Genomic DNA, 16,351 nt, shown 5'->3' with positions numbered 1-16,351 from the left:
CTATTTATTTTTCTATTTTGAGTTTGTATGTTTAATCATCAGTATTTCCAAAGTCTTTGTAATAGAAAATCCAAAAAGATTTTATTTAATGAAATATTGAAAAACCCAAAATTTTCTTTTCTTTTATTCTATATTTATTTCATGAACTACGTAATGATCTGATTCATGTGGCGTCATGATACGTAGGCAATCCTCATCAGATTCGATCATAGCTATAGACAATTTGAGTGAAAAATAAACCGAAATAGAGTGAAAAAATAGAGAGAAAGAAAAAGGGAAAATTGAGTGAAAAGGAAAGATAAGAGAGAAGAAATAAAAGAGCGAAAAACAGCAAAAAGAAAGGAAAAGAAACCAGGGTTTGAAATTTGAAAAAAGAGATAGCAAAGCCGGGATGAAACACACAGCCGTTGCAAAAACATTTAGAAATGTTTAACTGTTTAGGTGCATTGCATCCCCAATATGTGATTCCCTATCTGTTAAATGTATCAAACTAACCAGTTTGTTCTGTGTGCAAATGAGTTTAGGTCCTGTTTTAGGTGGTTGGTTTTGTGGTAATCTGGCTTCCCATCCTTACTTCACGAGATCTAAAGGCAGTGTTCATATGGCCTCCGAAAGTCATCTACCAATTATTGATCCTGAGGATAGTCCAGTATCTGCTATTCCACAGTTAGAGTCCGCAGCCGCTGAAGAAAATAGGAGGCTACGCGTCCGCATGTTAGAAATATGGGATGCTTGGTCAAATGGCAAAGAATCGCCCAATACAATCCCCGGATTTCCTGAACAGCTTCCCAGGACGAATGGAACCTCCAATGTCCCCATCCCCGTAACCAACCCATTCATCATGTTTGGGTACCCTATTATATCAGCCAATTTCACCGGTATGCCTTCTGAGGTTCACCCCCAGGCATCGTTTTCAGGGGTACCTTCTACATTATTCACCGCACCACCAGTCTCTACTACGGCACAACCAACAGTGCACAAGACATGCTTCGAGCCTTCAGCTTTCACTTTTCAAGTCCCGCAATTTCAGCTAGAAACTGCTCATGTTACCCCAAACTCTTACCCTCAGCACTCGCAGTTTGAGTCTCTCATGGAACAAGAAAGAGCCGTGAGAAACCCCGAGTAAGAAGAGATGGCTCAGAAGATGAAAAGCCTCAAACAAAGTCTGAAGAACATGCAAGGCCTGAGTGGCCAAAATAGTGTCTCGTACTCCGATCTATGCATGTTTCCCCATGTTCACCTGCCCGCTGGCTTTAAAATGCCAAAATTTGAAAAGTACGACGGGCACGGAGACCCGATCGCTCACCTGAAATGATATTGTAACAAGCTGAGGGGTGCTAGTGGAAAAGAAGAATTATTGATGGTTTATTTCGGGGAGAGCTTGACGAGAATTGTGTCAAAATGGTACATGGACTAGGACATCTCCCATTGGCATATATGGGACGACTTGGCCCTAGATTTCATCCGGCAATTTCAATACAATGTTGATATAGCTCCAGATAGGAATTCCCTGACCAATTTAAGAAGAAAACCACGAAAAGCTTTCGTGAATACGCTATCAAGTGGCGTGAGGAAGCAGCCAGAGTGAAACCGCCTATGGATGACACAGAAATGGTCAACGTTTTCTTGCAGGACCAAGAGGCCGATTACTTTCAGAACACGATGCGTGCAATGGGCAAACTTTTTGCAGAGGCTATAAAAATCGGAGAAATGGTAGAAAATGGCTTGAAAACTGGTCGAATCATAAGTCAATCTGCTTTGAGAGCCACCTCCCAAGCCATCTAGAATGGCTCGGGAGGTTTAGCAAATCGAAAGAATAAGGAAGAAGGAACCATGATGGCTTCAGGTTCGAGAGGCCCCCGTCAATCCCGCGATCATTCTTACCTGCCTCCCAAAACCCCACAACACTACTACCCCCATCAAGATGCAGTATATGCCGTGGCACCGCCTCCTTATGCGGTGATGAATGCCCAACCCTATACACGGCCACAACAACACTACAACCAAAACTGAGCTCCACCTCCCAGAAATAACCATCCTCACCAAGCTCCATATAACCCCCGTCCACCACAAAACAACTACCAACATAATACATGCCCTCGTGAGCCTCCCAGGAGAAAAGACTTCACCCCTATTGGTAAGTCCTACTCTAGCCTATTTCCAAAATTAATCCAGATGGGTCTATTGCAACCTGTGCCTCCAAACCGGCAAAATTCGGAATCTCCATCATACCGGCCCGGTACCAGGTGTGCCTATCATTCGGGGCGAGGGTCATGATATGGAGGATTGTTGGACTCTCAAGAGGGCAGTTGAGAATTTGATAGAACAAAAACGAGTGGTGTTGAGGGACGAGGAAGTCCCCAATGTGACTAACAATCCATTATCAGCTCACAATAACGGGACGGTCATTAGAATGATTTGTGATGATAAAGAGTTTGATACAGCCTTGACAGCCATCATCGCCATTGCTGATTCAGAGGCAAGACCTAAAGTGGTGGCGAAACAAGCCAGAAATGAGAAGAAAATCACTCCAATCCCTCAAGTTGCAGAAAAAGCTGTAGAAACAAAAACCGGGGTAGCACCTGCTAAGGACACAATTCTATATGTTCCTAGGCCTCCAAGGAAGGAACAACTCATGTTGAATACTCCCAAAAGATTTGAGCAAAGGAAAGTCATGTTGAATGTGCCAAAGTTATATGTGCCAAAAGGGACTTATGTGGCGCGGGGCCGGTAATTTCTCCAAGGCTGACTGAGCTCGTGGTTATCAGCCGCACACCACAGAGCCCTATGAGAAACCCCACTGCATTCCCCTGAAATTAAAACAAAACAGTGGTTACTTATAAGGGGAAAGAGATTATGGGAGAAATGAACGAAATGAACCAATCTGGGAAGTACCACAACCCAGAAGAGCTAAAGAAGTTAAAACTGAACAATGATAAATGGTTTCCGCCCAAGAAGCCTGTGAGCGTTGAAGAAGCAGAAGAATTTTTCCGAAAAATGAAAACTTCGGAATATACTATAGTTGATCAACTCTGGAAGACTCCTTCCCAGGTTTCGCTTTTATCCCTGCTGTTGAGCTCAAATGAACATCAGAAAGTACTCTTGAAAATATTGAATGAGGCATATGTCCTGGTTGAAACTTCAGTCGAACAATTGGAGAAAATGGTTGAATGATTCTTCGAAGTCAACAGGATTTCTTTCAGCCATGATGATTTGCCCCCAGAAGGAGCCACCCACAACAAAGCCATTCACTTGACTGTCAAATGCGAAGGTTATTATGTGAAGAGAGTCATGTTAGATGGTTGGTCCGGGGTCAAAATTTTCCCTCTCTTTCTACGCTCTAGAGGATGGAAATTGGAACAGAAAGAATTCGACCAAACAATGTCTGTGTGCACGCTTTTGATGGTGTTAAGCAAGACACGATAGGGGAGATCGATTTGATTTTGACCATTGGCCCCGTGGAATTCGAAGTGACTTTCCAGGTTCTGGACATAGATACTTCATATAATTTTCTCCTAGGAAGACCATGGATTCACGCTGCAGGATTTGTGCCCTCCACTCTCCATTAAATGGTCAAATTTGAGTATGAAAACCAAGATATTGTTCTCCATGGGGAGGATGAACAGTCCATTTACAGGGACCCTTCAGTCCCGTGTCTTAAAGCTAGAGAAGGAAGTGAGCACATTGTCTACCAAGCCTTCGAAATTGTGGTCGCTGACCAATGAGAAGAAGGCCCCCCATTTCCTCAACCTTGCTTATCTAATGCCTTAGTCATGGTCGCCACTGAAATGATTAGACATGGGTACAAGCCAGGAAAATGGCTCGGGGTATCTCTACAAGGCATCACAGAGCCCATCACTTCGACCGTCAATGAGAAGTTCTTCGGCGTAGGTTTCCAAGCTACAGAGGCCGACAGAAAATGGGTTGATGAGCGCAAGAAAAATGGGTGGGTCCTGCCCCAGCCCGTTCTGTATCTCGCCTAGTCATTCGTTAAACCCAAATATGCAGAAGAACAAGAAGAAGAGGCCTTCACGGCCGAAGCGATTGAGGATATTTGTGAAGCCATGAAAAAAATGTTGTATGAATCTCACATGGTTCATCCCAGGGAAGGCACGAGCAAGGCCTAGGTGCTGTACATGGGGCCCAATGCCAAGCTTCAAAATTGGAAAGCTACCCCATTCCCCATCAGACGGGAGTCCCGGTAGTCTAGTCTTGACATCTCTTCTACATTACTTGTTATTCCATGGTGTAACTCGAATGTTTTTATTTTATTGTCTTTAATTTTGATGTAAACCCTCCTATCTTCAATTCAATAAAATGGAATCAATATTTCATCGTCAATGGATGTCTCCTTTTCCTTATTCTGATTTTTCTTATCTTTTTCTTTTCAGTTCTAATAATATGGACTTAAATAACATGACATGCCTGCGGACTTCATGCCCAGATCCTAAAATGCTATCTAACTGTTAAATAATGAATCAAGAATCAGAATATGATGAAGATGGGGCTTTTAGGGAAATAAATCAAGAACTGGAAAAATTTGAGAATAAGCCTAAGCCAAACTTAAATGAAACCGAGCCAGTTAATTTGAGCAGTTCAGAAGAGGTCCGGGAAACCATGATAAGCATTCATGCCAATGAAAGAACTAGAGATGCATTGATACAACTTTTGTTTGAATTCAAAGACGTGTTTGCATGGTCCTATGATGATATGCCAGGGCTGAGTGTCGATTTGGTGGTACATAAATTGCCAACTTATCCCGGTTACCCACCCGTCCAACAAAAGCAAAGAAAGTTTAAAACGGATATCAGTGATAAGATCAAAGAAGAAGTCACCAAACAATTAAAATCTGGTGTGATTCGGGTGGTCCGATACACCACATGGTTGGCTAATGTGGTCCCGGTGCCAAAGAAGGACGGGAAAACCCAAATGTGCGTTGATTATCGGGATTTGAACAAGGCAAGCCCCAAGGACAACTTTTCATTGCCAAACATCCACATTCTCGTTGACAACTGTGCCAAACATGAGATACAGTCTTTCGTGGATTGTTATGCTGGGTACCACCAGGTTCTGATGGATGAAGAAGACGCAGAAAAGACGGCTTTCACCACACCTCGGGGAACTTACTGTTACAGGGTCATGCCATTTGGTCTGAAAAATGTCGTGGCAACCTACATAAGAGCCATGACTGCCATTTTCCACGACATGATGCACCAGGAAATTGAGGTGTACATAAATGATGTGATCATTAAGTCCAGAACATAGGAAGACCATGTGTAGGATTTGAGGAAGTTCTTTGAGCGTCTGCGCAGGTATGACTTGAAATTAAATCCAGCTAAATGTGCATTTGGAGTTCCATCTGGGAAACTTCTGGGGTTTATAGTTAGCTGGAGGGGTATTGAGTTAGATCCAACAAAGATAAAGTCTATTCGGGATTTGCCAACTTCGAGAACCAAGAAAGAGGTCATGAGTCTGCTAGGGAGATTGAATTACATCAACAAATTCATTGCTCAGCTTACTACCACGTGTGAGCCCATATTTAAGTTGTTGAAGAAAGATGCGGCGATTAAATAGATAGACGAATGTCAAGAGGCTTTTGATAAGATCAAAGAATATCTGTCAAATCTGCCAGTGTTGGTTCCACCCGAGCCAGGAAAACCTTTATTCTTGTATTTGACAGTCTTGGAAAATTCCTTTGGTTGTGTCCTGGGGCAACATGATGTGACCGGGAAGAGAGAGCAAGCCATATACTACTTGAGCAAGAAGCTTACCAGTTATGAAGCCAAGTATACTTTGTTGGAAAGAACTTGTTGCGCCTTAACTGGTAAGCTTCTTGCTCATAAGATTAGACAGCTTACTACTCCATGTACTCAGTGCGGTAAGCTGCACACCGGGCAATGTAGACAGGGTTCGAGTGCATGTTTTCATTGTGGGCAGACAGGACATTATATTAGCCGGTGCCCGGGGTTAGGCAGAGGTACACCAGCTCAGCCTTCAGGATTCATAGCAGCCTCTTCGCCCTCAGTCCGTGCTCCCCGACCAGGTCCACAGTCTACTCAGGGCCGTGGTAGGGGGAGAGGTGGAGGAGACACCTCAGGTTCTAGTGGTGGCCAGAACCGCTTTTATGCACTCACAGGCCGACAGGATTCAGAGGCATCCCCAGATGTTATCACAGGTATATTGACAATACATTCTCATGCCATTTATGCATTGATGGATCCCGGCTCTACATTTTCATATATTACTCCATTTATTGCTGGTAAGCTTGACATGAGATCTGAGTTGTTGCCACAGCCAGTTGAGGTGTCTACGCCAGTTGGCGACTCTATTATAGCTAATCATGTCTATCGAGATTGTACAATGTTAATTAATGACCGTCCAACCTCTGTTGATTTAGTTGAATTGGTTATGCTAGACTTCGATGTCATTATGGGTATGGATTGGTTGGTATCTTGTTATGCTAATATTGATTGTCGTGCAAAGTTGGTCCGATTTCATTTTCCTGGTGAGCCTGTCCTTGAATGGAAAGGTAATGCAGCCACGCCCAAGGGTAAGTTTATTTCATACCTTAGGGCTCGAAAGTTTATTGCTAAAGGTTGTATATACCATCTAGTTCATGTTAGGGATATAGATAAGGAGCCAGCGACTCTTCAGTCGGTTCCTATTGTGAATGAATTCCCGATGGTATTCCCTGACAAGCTTCCAGGAATTCCCCCCCGAAAGGGAAACCGATTTCGCTATAGATTTGCTTCCTGATGCGCAGCCTATATCCATTCCTCCCTATAGAATGGCTCCTGCAGAGCTAAGGGAATTAAAGGAACAACTGAAGGACTTGCTCGATAAAGGCTTTATTAGGCCAAGTACATCCCCATAGGGTGCTCCGGTGCTCTTTGTTCGAAAGAAAGATGGGTCCTTGCGGATGTGCATTGACTAAAGGCAACTAAATAAAGTCACTATCAAGAATAAGTATCCTCTTCCACGGATTGATGACTTGTTCGACCAGTTACAAGGTGTCAAATGCTTTTCGAAGATCGACTTGCGATCCGGTTATCATCAGCTACGAGTCAGGGATATTGATATCCCAAAAACAGCATTTAGGACGAGGTATGGCCATTTTGAATTCCTTGTCATGTCTTTCGGGCTTACAAATACCCCAGGATCCTTTATGGATCTTATGAACCGGGTATTCAAACCATTCTTGGATGAATTTGTGATTGTGTTTATTGACGACATCCTGATATATTCACGATCGAAAGCCGAGCATGCGGACCACTTGCGAGCTGTATTGCAGACTCTCCAGGACTACAGGTTATATGCTAAATTCTCTAAATGTAAATTTTGGCTAACTTCTATAGCTTTTCTTGGTCATGTTATTACCGGTGATGGTATCAAGGTTGATGGCCAAAAGATTGAAGCTGTGATGACTTGGCCGAGGCCCTTGAATCCGACAGAGGTTCGTAGCTTTTTAGGCTTGGCAGGGTATTACCGAAGGTATGTGGAGGGATTTTCCTCTATCTCTGCACCATTGACGAAACTAACACATAAGGGAGCTAAGTTTCAGTGGACTGAGGCATGTGAACAAAGTTTTCAGGAACTAAAGAAAAGGCTTACTACGGCACCTATCTTGACTCTTCCGGATGGCACCGAGGGTTATGTTGTATATTGTGATGCCTCGAGAATTGGCCTAGGTTGTGTTCTTATGCAGCATGGTAAGGTTATCGCGTACGCCTCCAGACAGTTGCGAAAACATGAACAGAACTATCCTACGCACGATCTTGAGTTAGCCGCAGTTGTATTTGCCCTAAAGATTTGGTGGCATTATCTATATGGGGTTCATATTGATGTTTTCACCGACCACCAGAGCCTTCAGTATTTATTTAAATAGAGGGAGCTGAACCTACGACAAAGAAGATGGCTAGAATTACTAAAGGACTATGATGTTGATATTTTATATCATCCCGGCAAAGCTAATATTGTTGCTGATGCCCTTAGCCGGAAGTCCATGGGCAGTCTAAGCCATGTTGAAGCTGATAAGGTCAAGATGACCAAATATCTATGCCAGCTAGCTAGTTTGCAGGTGCGTTTGGTAGATGCAGAGGGTGGACGCATTCTCGTTCAGAATACGGCAAAATCTTCTTTTGTTACTGAAGTGAAAGAGCGACAACACGAGGATCCTGAGCTTATAAAACTGAAGGAAAGTATTCCACAGCAGCGACAACCTTTATTTGAGCTAACTGGAGATGGAGTTCTTAGATACCAGGGCCGCTTATGTGTACCGTCAGTAGGAGAGCTCCGTGCCAAGATTCTTTCGGAGGCCCACTATTCTAGATATGCAGTTCATCCCGGAGCGACAAAGATGTATCGGGACCTTCGACAGATCTATTGGTGGAATGGAATGAAAAAAGATATCGCGGAGATGGTAGCCCAATGTCCCAACTGCCAGCAAGTTAAAGCCGAACATCAGAGGCCTGGAGGCCTAACTCAGTGTATTGAGCTTCCATTATAGAAATGGGACATGATAAATATGGACTTCATCATTGGTTTGCCTCGCACTCCACGGAGGTATGATTCTATTTGGGTAATTATTGATAGGCTTACAAAATCTGCTCATTTCCTGCCAGTCAGGACGACATATTCAGCCGAGGATTATGCCAAGCTTTACATTCGAGAGATTGTTCGCCTTCACGGAGTGCCATTATCTATTATCTCTGATCGAGGGGCTCAATTTACAGCATATTTTTGGAAATCTTTTCAGAAGGGTCTAGGCACGCAGGTAAATCTTAGCACCGCTTTTCATCCGCAAACTGATGGACAGGCAGAGCGTACTATTCAGACAGTTGAGGATATGTTACGTGCCTGCGTGCTAGATTTTAAAGGAAGTTGGGATGATCATCTACCTCTTATTGAGTTCGCTTATAATAACAACTTCCAAGCTAATATTCAGATGGCTCCTTACGAAGCACTATACGGGCGGAAGTGTAGGTTGCCGATCGGTTCGAGGTCGGGGAAGCAGAGTTGCTAGGTCCTAACTTAGTCCAGCAAGCAATGGAAAAGGTAAAACTTATTAGAGACCGGCTACGTACAGCACAAAGTCGGCAAAAGTCTTATGCAGATATTCGATGACGAGACTTAGAGTTTGATGTAGAAGATTCGGTTTTCCTGAAAGTATCGCCTATGAAGGGCGTCATGCGATTTGGAAAGAAGGGGAAGCTCATCCCCAGGTATGTTGGACCGTATAAGATTATTCGGAGGACCGTATAAGATTATTCGTAGAAAATATGCAAATCATCTGTCTCCCCGGTGATGTCGGGATGCAATATCTCCAAATGCTGTCGAATAGCTGTCAAACTCATGCGACTGGCCCCTGAGAGTGCAGTCTCATCCTGTGGCCTGAAACCAGTGAGCTGTTGTAGCATGTCCAAATACTGCCCATGCGTCATCTCTCTCATGGCCTGAGGCAGTTCAACGGGTAGTCCATCAACAGGCATCCCATATAAAACCTCCACGTCCTGCAGCATGATGGTGGCCTCGCCAATGGGCAGGTGGAAAGTGTGCGTCTCCGGTCGCCACCGTTCTATCAGGGCCGTGATCAAAGACCAATCGAGCTGCAGCCGCCCGATCTCCAAAATCCTGTAGAAGCCCGTATCCCGCAGGCGCTGGACTACACGGGGATGGAGATCTCTGTTGTGAGACCCCAGATGTTTCTCTCTTCTCTTACGTAATATACGTAACGTGACGTGGTTATATTAGGTATATATGATTGGGTATAGCACATTGGGAGAATAAGACTGAAAATGTGTGGTAATATCAAGGAACTAAACTAAAGCTTTAAGTCAAAGGAATCCCTTAAACAAAGGTTCATGGTTAAAGAAATGGCTCGGGTAGCACCCCGCGCGTTCGGAAGGTTTAAGTTAACTTGTACCTGTGGGATAAGACTAAGAGTGTATAATATGCTAAGAATAATGTGTTATGAGGTATTATAATATCACACTGGTCACATGTTAAGTTTTGGAGTCAAGCAAGTTGCGAAATAAAGGTCGGCAAAAGTTATCGTAAATTTCTCTAATAAATTTTCTAAACTTTGGGTCAAATATATCAGATCATTTCTCCCAATATATAAAGAGTTATGGGACCCACAACCTACCAAATCGAAGGTCTACGAGTCTAATTTGCAACCAAAGAAATCTCACATCAAACCAACATTGGAGTAAAAGGTTATGACTGTTTTACCGCGGACTGTCCGGGCTGAAATCGGGTCGCGAACCGGGTCGGGTCAAACAAGTGGTATAAGTCGGAAAATCCGACTTTTAAGACCCCAAAACATTTCATCTTCGTCCCAAAATAGTGAGAAAGCTTAAGAGAGGGTTTCATGGTATTCTTGAGTGATTAAGGTGCATTTTTAACGATTTCTATCGTTAAAGTTTGCCCCCGTGCCTAGAAGCGCAATCTCTACTCTTTGCAATCATTTTCCCCTTCTATTATCTGTGTTTGGAGCTATTTTTGGAAGATAGGAAATTGTTGTTCTTGCTAGTTCTTCAGTATTTATACTTTTTTTGCCAAGGTAATCATCTTGGGACTCTTTTATGATCGTTTTTATAAAGTTCTACGGGCGTTTCGTCAAGTTAGGGTCATATGGCAAATCTGCCGATTTAAACTCATTTATGAACTATTTATAGGTGCGTATAAGCTGCATATATATAGTGGTTTCGAAGCTTAGGACGTAAGAAACAACTTTCGTGAAGGAACTACAGGCATTCGGACGTTCGTTGGAGAGGTATGTTAAGGCTAAGCTTCGTCCTTCCTTTTAGCACGAATTTTGGGAAATTCCTAAGACGCCAAATGTGATATTTTACTATTCTGTTGCTAGAAAGACCTTCTGTGAAGGGCATTGGTATCGTAGCTGAAGTATTTTCATGATGTTATTAGGTTGATATTCCACTCGTTCGGTTAAAAAGGGTATTCGACATCTATATATATTATTTTGTCGGCTTTCTTTAATATATGTCCATATATATGAATTCTTATTCGTCTTTGGGTTGTGTGACTTAAAAATAAAGGCATTTAGTATTTGCGATCAGTCCTTCTTCCTTGTTAAAGTGTATTTTAAAATCTATAAAGTGACACGTCGATTTCAAAATTCTCAAATATAATTTTTATGTTTAAACTACTAAAATATTTGATTTTTTTTGAAATACTTTCTTTTACTAATTATCAAGAAATCAAGTATAAGGACTAAGTGAAGCACCTTAAGCTTTTTATGAACATATTCAGAGTTAAGTTATCTTTCTAAAAGTCGAGTTAAGTTTTCAAACTTATTAAAAAAGATATGGGGTTCCACGAGACATTTGTATGCGATACGAAGGTGATTATGAGATTATGAGAATAAGAGTACCAATGAGCCAAGGTTGTCTAAGTTCTTGTTATGGCCTATTATGTGCATTCAAAGTTCATATCATACATGACATATTATGCATGGACTTCGAGCTATAATCGGAGGTAAGGGGCCTATTTACCCGAAAGACTATATATATTGTACAGATGGCCACAGGTTGGCAATATGATACCGGTTAGCTACTGGGAGAGACCGCCATTGCTAGCATTTGGTTGGGTATGTCATGCATTTACATTAATATATATGTATTCACGACATACGATTACACGAGCATACCATGCATATTTTATTACTATGAGGTCGGATGTCGGCCATGGAGGCTATCAGAGTTTCAGTATCAGGTGGTATCTTTATTACCTTTTTACATCAGCTATGTATGATTCTACTTTCTGCCTTAGATACCAGTATATTTTTATTCGTACTGATGTCCCGTTGCCTGGGGACACTGCATTTTTGTTTCGTGCGTGCAAGTCCAGGTAGGGACTCTGATCGACCCCTCCGCTAGGATTTCGGGATTCAGCTGTTAGTTGGTAAGCTCCACCTCTTCCTGGAGCTTTCATAGGATAGTTACTTTTGTTGTACAGTTTGGGTATAGTTGGGGCCTTATCCCGACAGTGCTTATGACACTCTTAGAGGCTATTGTGGACACAATATTCTGGGTTTTTTTTGCTGCTTTCAGTCTCCAGCCCATAGGCTTGGCATGTATATATAGGTGTGTAGGCATGTATGTCTTCAGTCGCGGCCTCGTCAGCCAGCTAGTATTTTATTATTTTGGCTTGTCTACTTATGTTTATATGGCTTATTGTTATTCATGTCATAACCTTACGGTCCAGGCTTAGTATTTCAGATGTTGTGCTGCCTGATCTGTTGGGCCCCCAGTCTAGATAGCTAGTATGTTTAGTGGCTAACTCGATCGAATACAGTATCGAGTGCCAGTCGTGCCTCCCCTAGTTTGGGGCGTGACATCTGTCCTTCATAATCCCACATGTCGTCCACTCTCCTGGCGCGGAGAGTCTGAGCCAGTAACTCTCCCTCCCATACGTAGGCGGACCTATGATCGCCTTGTAACACTAATAGCTCATCGGAGACAGGTCCGGGATGCATAAGCGGTCCATGTCGTCTACTGTAAATTAAACAACACTAATTGTATGTTTGATCTGTAAATTAAATAATTATTTTTTATAATTATATAATATTTAATTGGACAGAGTATATATGTATGAGTTTCAGGCTCGATATTTGATGCCCAGTAGGACCAAGCTATCCTGAGTTTTTGTGTGTGTCAATTTTATTATTTTCGTAATTTTGTATGTTTGTTTTGTAAATTAAATAATTAATTTTTATCATATTTAATTGGACAGAGTATATATCTATGGGTTCCAGGCTCGATATTTCATGCCCAGTAGGACCAAGCTATCCTGAGTTCTTGTGTGTATCAATTTTATTATTTTCGTAATTTTGTATGTTTGTTTTGTAAATTAAATAATTAATTTTTATCATATTTAATTGGACAGAGTATATACCTATGGGTTCCAAACTCGATATTTGAGGCCCAGTAGCACCAAGTTATCCTGAATTCTTGTGTGTGTCAATTTTAATATTTTCATAATTTTGTATATTTATTTTGTAAATTAAATAATTAATTTTTATCATATTTAATTGGACAAAGTATATACCAATGGGTTTCAGGCTCGATATTTGAGGCTCAGTAGCACCAAGCTATCCTGAATTCTTGTGTGTGTCAATTTTAATATTTTTATAATTTTGTATGTTTGTTTTATAAATTAAATAATTAATTTTTATCATATTTAATTGGACAGAGTATATACCTATGAGTTCCAGGCTCGATATTTGAGGCCCAGTAGCACCAAGCTATCCTGAATTCTTGTGTGTGTCAATTTTAATATTTTTATAATTTTGTATGTTTATTTTGTAAATTAAATAATTAATTTTTATCATATATAATTGGACAGAGTATATACCTATGAGTTCCAGGCTCGATATTTGATGTCCAGTAGCACCAAGCTATCCTGAATTCTTGTGTGTGTCAATTTTAATATTTTTATAATTTTGTATGTTTATTTTGTAAATTAAATAATTAATTTTTATCATATTTAATTGGACAGAGTATATACCTATGAGTTCCAGGCTCGATATTTGAGGCCCAGTAGCACCAAGCTATGCTGAATTCTTATGTGTGTCAATTTTAATATTTTCATAATTTTGTATGTTTGTTTTGTAAATTAAATAATTAATTTTTATCGTATTTAATTGGACAGAGTTTGTGTTTGATCTATCAGTATAAAAGATACTTAAACTACAGGGATTCTACGCTAAAAAGGCTCTACATTTTACTACGCTAAAAGGACACTAGTCTTTAAGCAAATAAATAATCTAAACTAGATAAAAATAACAAATACATTTTAATCACAAAACAAACACAAAACACTAATATCTTAGTTTGGATAAAAATAACATACTAGTTTAATCGCAAAAAAAATATAAAACAACATGGAAACACATTCAAAACAACTAATGTGCATTATTATACGAGTTTCGACATAAACTAAATCGAAATACCTCAATTTATATTTTTCAGAAAGTCGATGAATTGAAAATTTGAGTCCGAAACGAGGAAACCACAACAATAGAAGGCTTGGCTAGGATGTGGGACCTACAATCTTATCTTTTTGTGTGACGGGTGGGGTCCACTACAGTTTTTTTAGAAGGAAATTTGGGGGGGGGGGGAGGGGAGGGGGTCGGTTAAGAATTTTGAATTTGGGGAGGGGGGCGTCTGGTTTGAGTGTGGGGAAGAAGGAGGGGGACCGTTTATTTATCTATGTATAGTGCGGTATATAACTGCACTATGCATATATAGCGTGGTTATAACTGCACTATACATATATAGCGTGGTTATATACCACGCTATGCATAGCTGTCTTATCAGCCCTCTATAGCGCGGTTTAAAAGAGCGTTATATATATATATATATAGCGCTCTTTTAAAGAGCGTTATACTTTAACGGCCAAAACTCCGTTAAAGTATAGCACTATTTAAAAGAACGCTATATATAAAAATGTCACTCTTTTTTTTAATCATACATTTTCGTTACACTTGTCTAAAAAAAATCACAAATGGGTTTCTGGACTCTTACTTTTATTATCTGATCTGATAGCGTGTTGCAGAAAGAAAACAATTTCTGTTTTAAAATGACAGAATCTTTTCTTCTTTTCTAATCTTTATCTGTACCTTAGAGGCTATGTAGCTTTTATCCGTTTTAGTACAAGAATCCAATGCTCTCTCTGATGCTTAGAGTAGCTACAAATTTTATTTCTAACTAGTAAATTTCCCCGCGCAATCGTAAAAAATAAACTAAATATGAATAAATAACTAGTGTCATATAAAAGAAAATCAATCTCTGCTAATTTCTTCATGATTTTACATTGCTTACAAGTGGTGAAATGAAAAGGTTAAGCAGGAGTTTGGATATGATTTTGTTGAAGTTCGAAAAACAACATAAGTATATGATCTCCAAATATTATTTAAAATATTTAAAATAATATCTATAGTCCAAAAAAATCTTCATGAATGTAAGATATTCCTGTTTTGACGATTTTACATGTGAAAATGCATTACCAATTTAGCAGTCAATAACAATTCAATGAGTGTGAGAGTATAATTTACTAATAAACATCATTCTTACATGGTATAGATAATTTTCATTTTACTTGTTTTATTTTCAATTTTGGGTTCTAACAAAGCATTAAGTCATGAGCAACTACCATAACGGCCAAAACTTGTTTTGATTAGACTACTGCTTATAGGGTTCTAACAAAGCATTATGCAAATAAATGTCATCCTTCTATTAGTTTGGTGTATATACCAAATACTGTTTATAGCATTGTATTTAAAATTTTCTGTACTATATGTCACATCTCCTTTTTTCGGGAGTTTTTTCAATTAAAGTGATATTATTCGAAATGTGATTATTTATTTGATTTAGAGTCGTCACTTGAGATAATTATTATAGTGTCCCAAGTCACCGGTTTATTTTAAAATCACAAATCGAGAAAATTCACTCTATTTTTATGGTCCGTGAACACAGAAAACCGGGTAAGAAATTCTGTTAACCCGGGAGAAGGTGTGAGGCACTCCAGAGTTCCGTGGTTTTAGCACGGTCGCTTAACAATTAATATTTGGTCTAATTATCTGAATTATTACATGTTTTAAGACTTATGTGAGTTTTTACTTTCTAATCGGTTTTAATATTTATGGAATATATTTGAACAAGCTACGATGTCGTACACTTGCCATTTTAGTACACACTGCAAACTGCGTCACGTGAAACGCACCCGCGATTTACAACGTGATTAATTTATTTTTATTTGAAATTGTGGTCAAGTCACGTGAAACGCACATTTGAGTTTGGAATTATGTATCATGACTATGCCACGGAAACCGTACCCAAAGTCACGATACTTTATTTATTAATCACGCGTAAAGCAACTAGCGCATGTTCATAAGATGTTTATCCTAAATTAAGTTAGATTATTGTGAGGCCAAGAGTTTATGAAAATTAGTTGCGGAAGAAGAGAAGTAAATTAGCTATGGAAGTGTGGGTTAGCCTTACTGATTTTATTCTTGCGGGTTGGCAGACTTCCCTATTTGGCACAACTATGTGATGCCCTCAACGAAAACCAATTTGGAGATGATGAATATTCTCTTACACACGAAAGCTTTTGCTGTTTTTAGCTTAACTCTAGCCGTGTTAGCAATATCGAATTCATTTTACTTTTCTCTTTCACTCAATTAGATATGTCAAAATGCATGAGTCTATAGCAAGGTACATGTCATGACACATAAATAAGATTACAAAGAAATAAATAATACATATATCATGTATAATAAAATTCAGTGACAATTATCGTATTAAAATGCCATCTGGACCGTTCCTGATAA

The sequence above is a fragment of the Nicotiana tabacum genome, chromosome 4 (assembly GCF_000715075.1).
Source record: "Nicotiana tabacum cultivar K326 chromosome 4, ASM71507v2, whole genome shotgun sequence".
Classification (NCBI taxonomy): Eukaryota; Viridiplantae; Streptophyta; class Magnoliopsida; order Solanales; family Solanaceae; genus Nicotiana; species Nicotiana tabacum.
The sequence above is the reverse complement of the archived record's forward strand: the minus strand, read 5'-3'. Positions refer to the sequence as shown.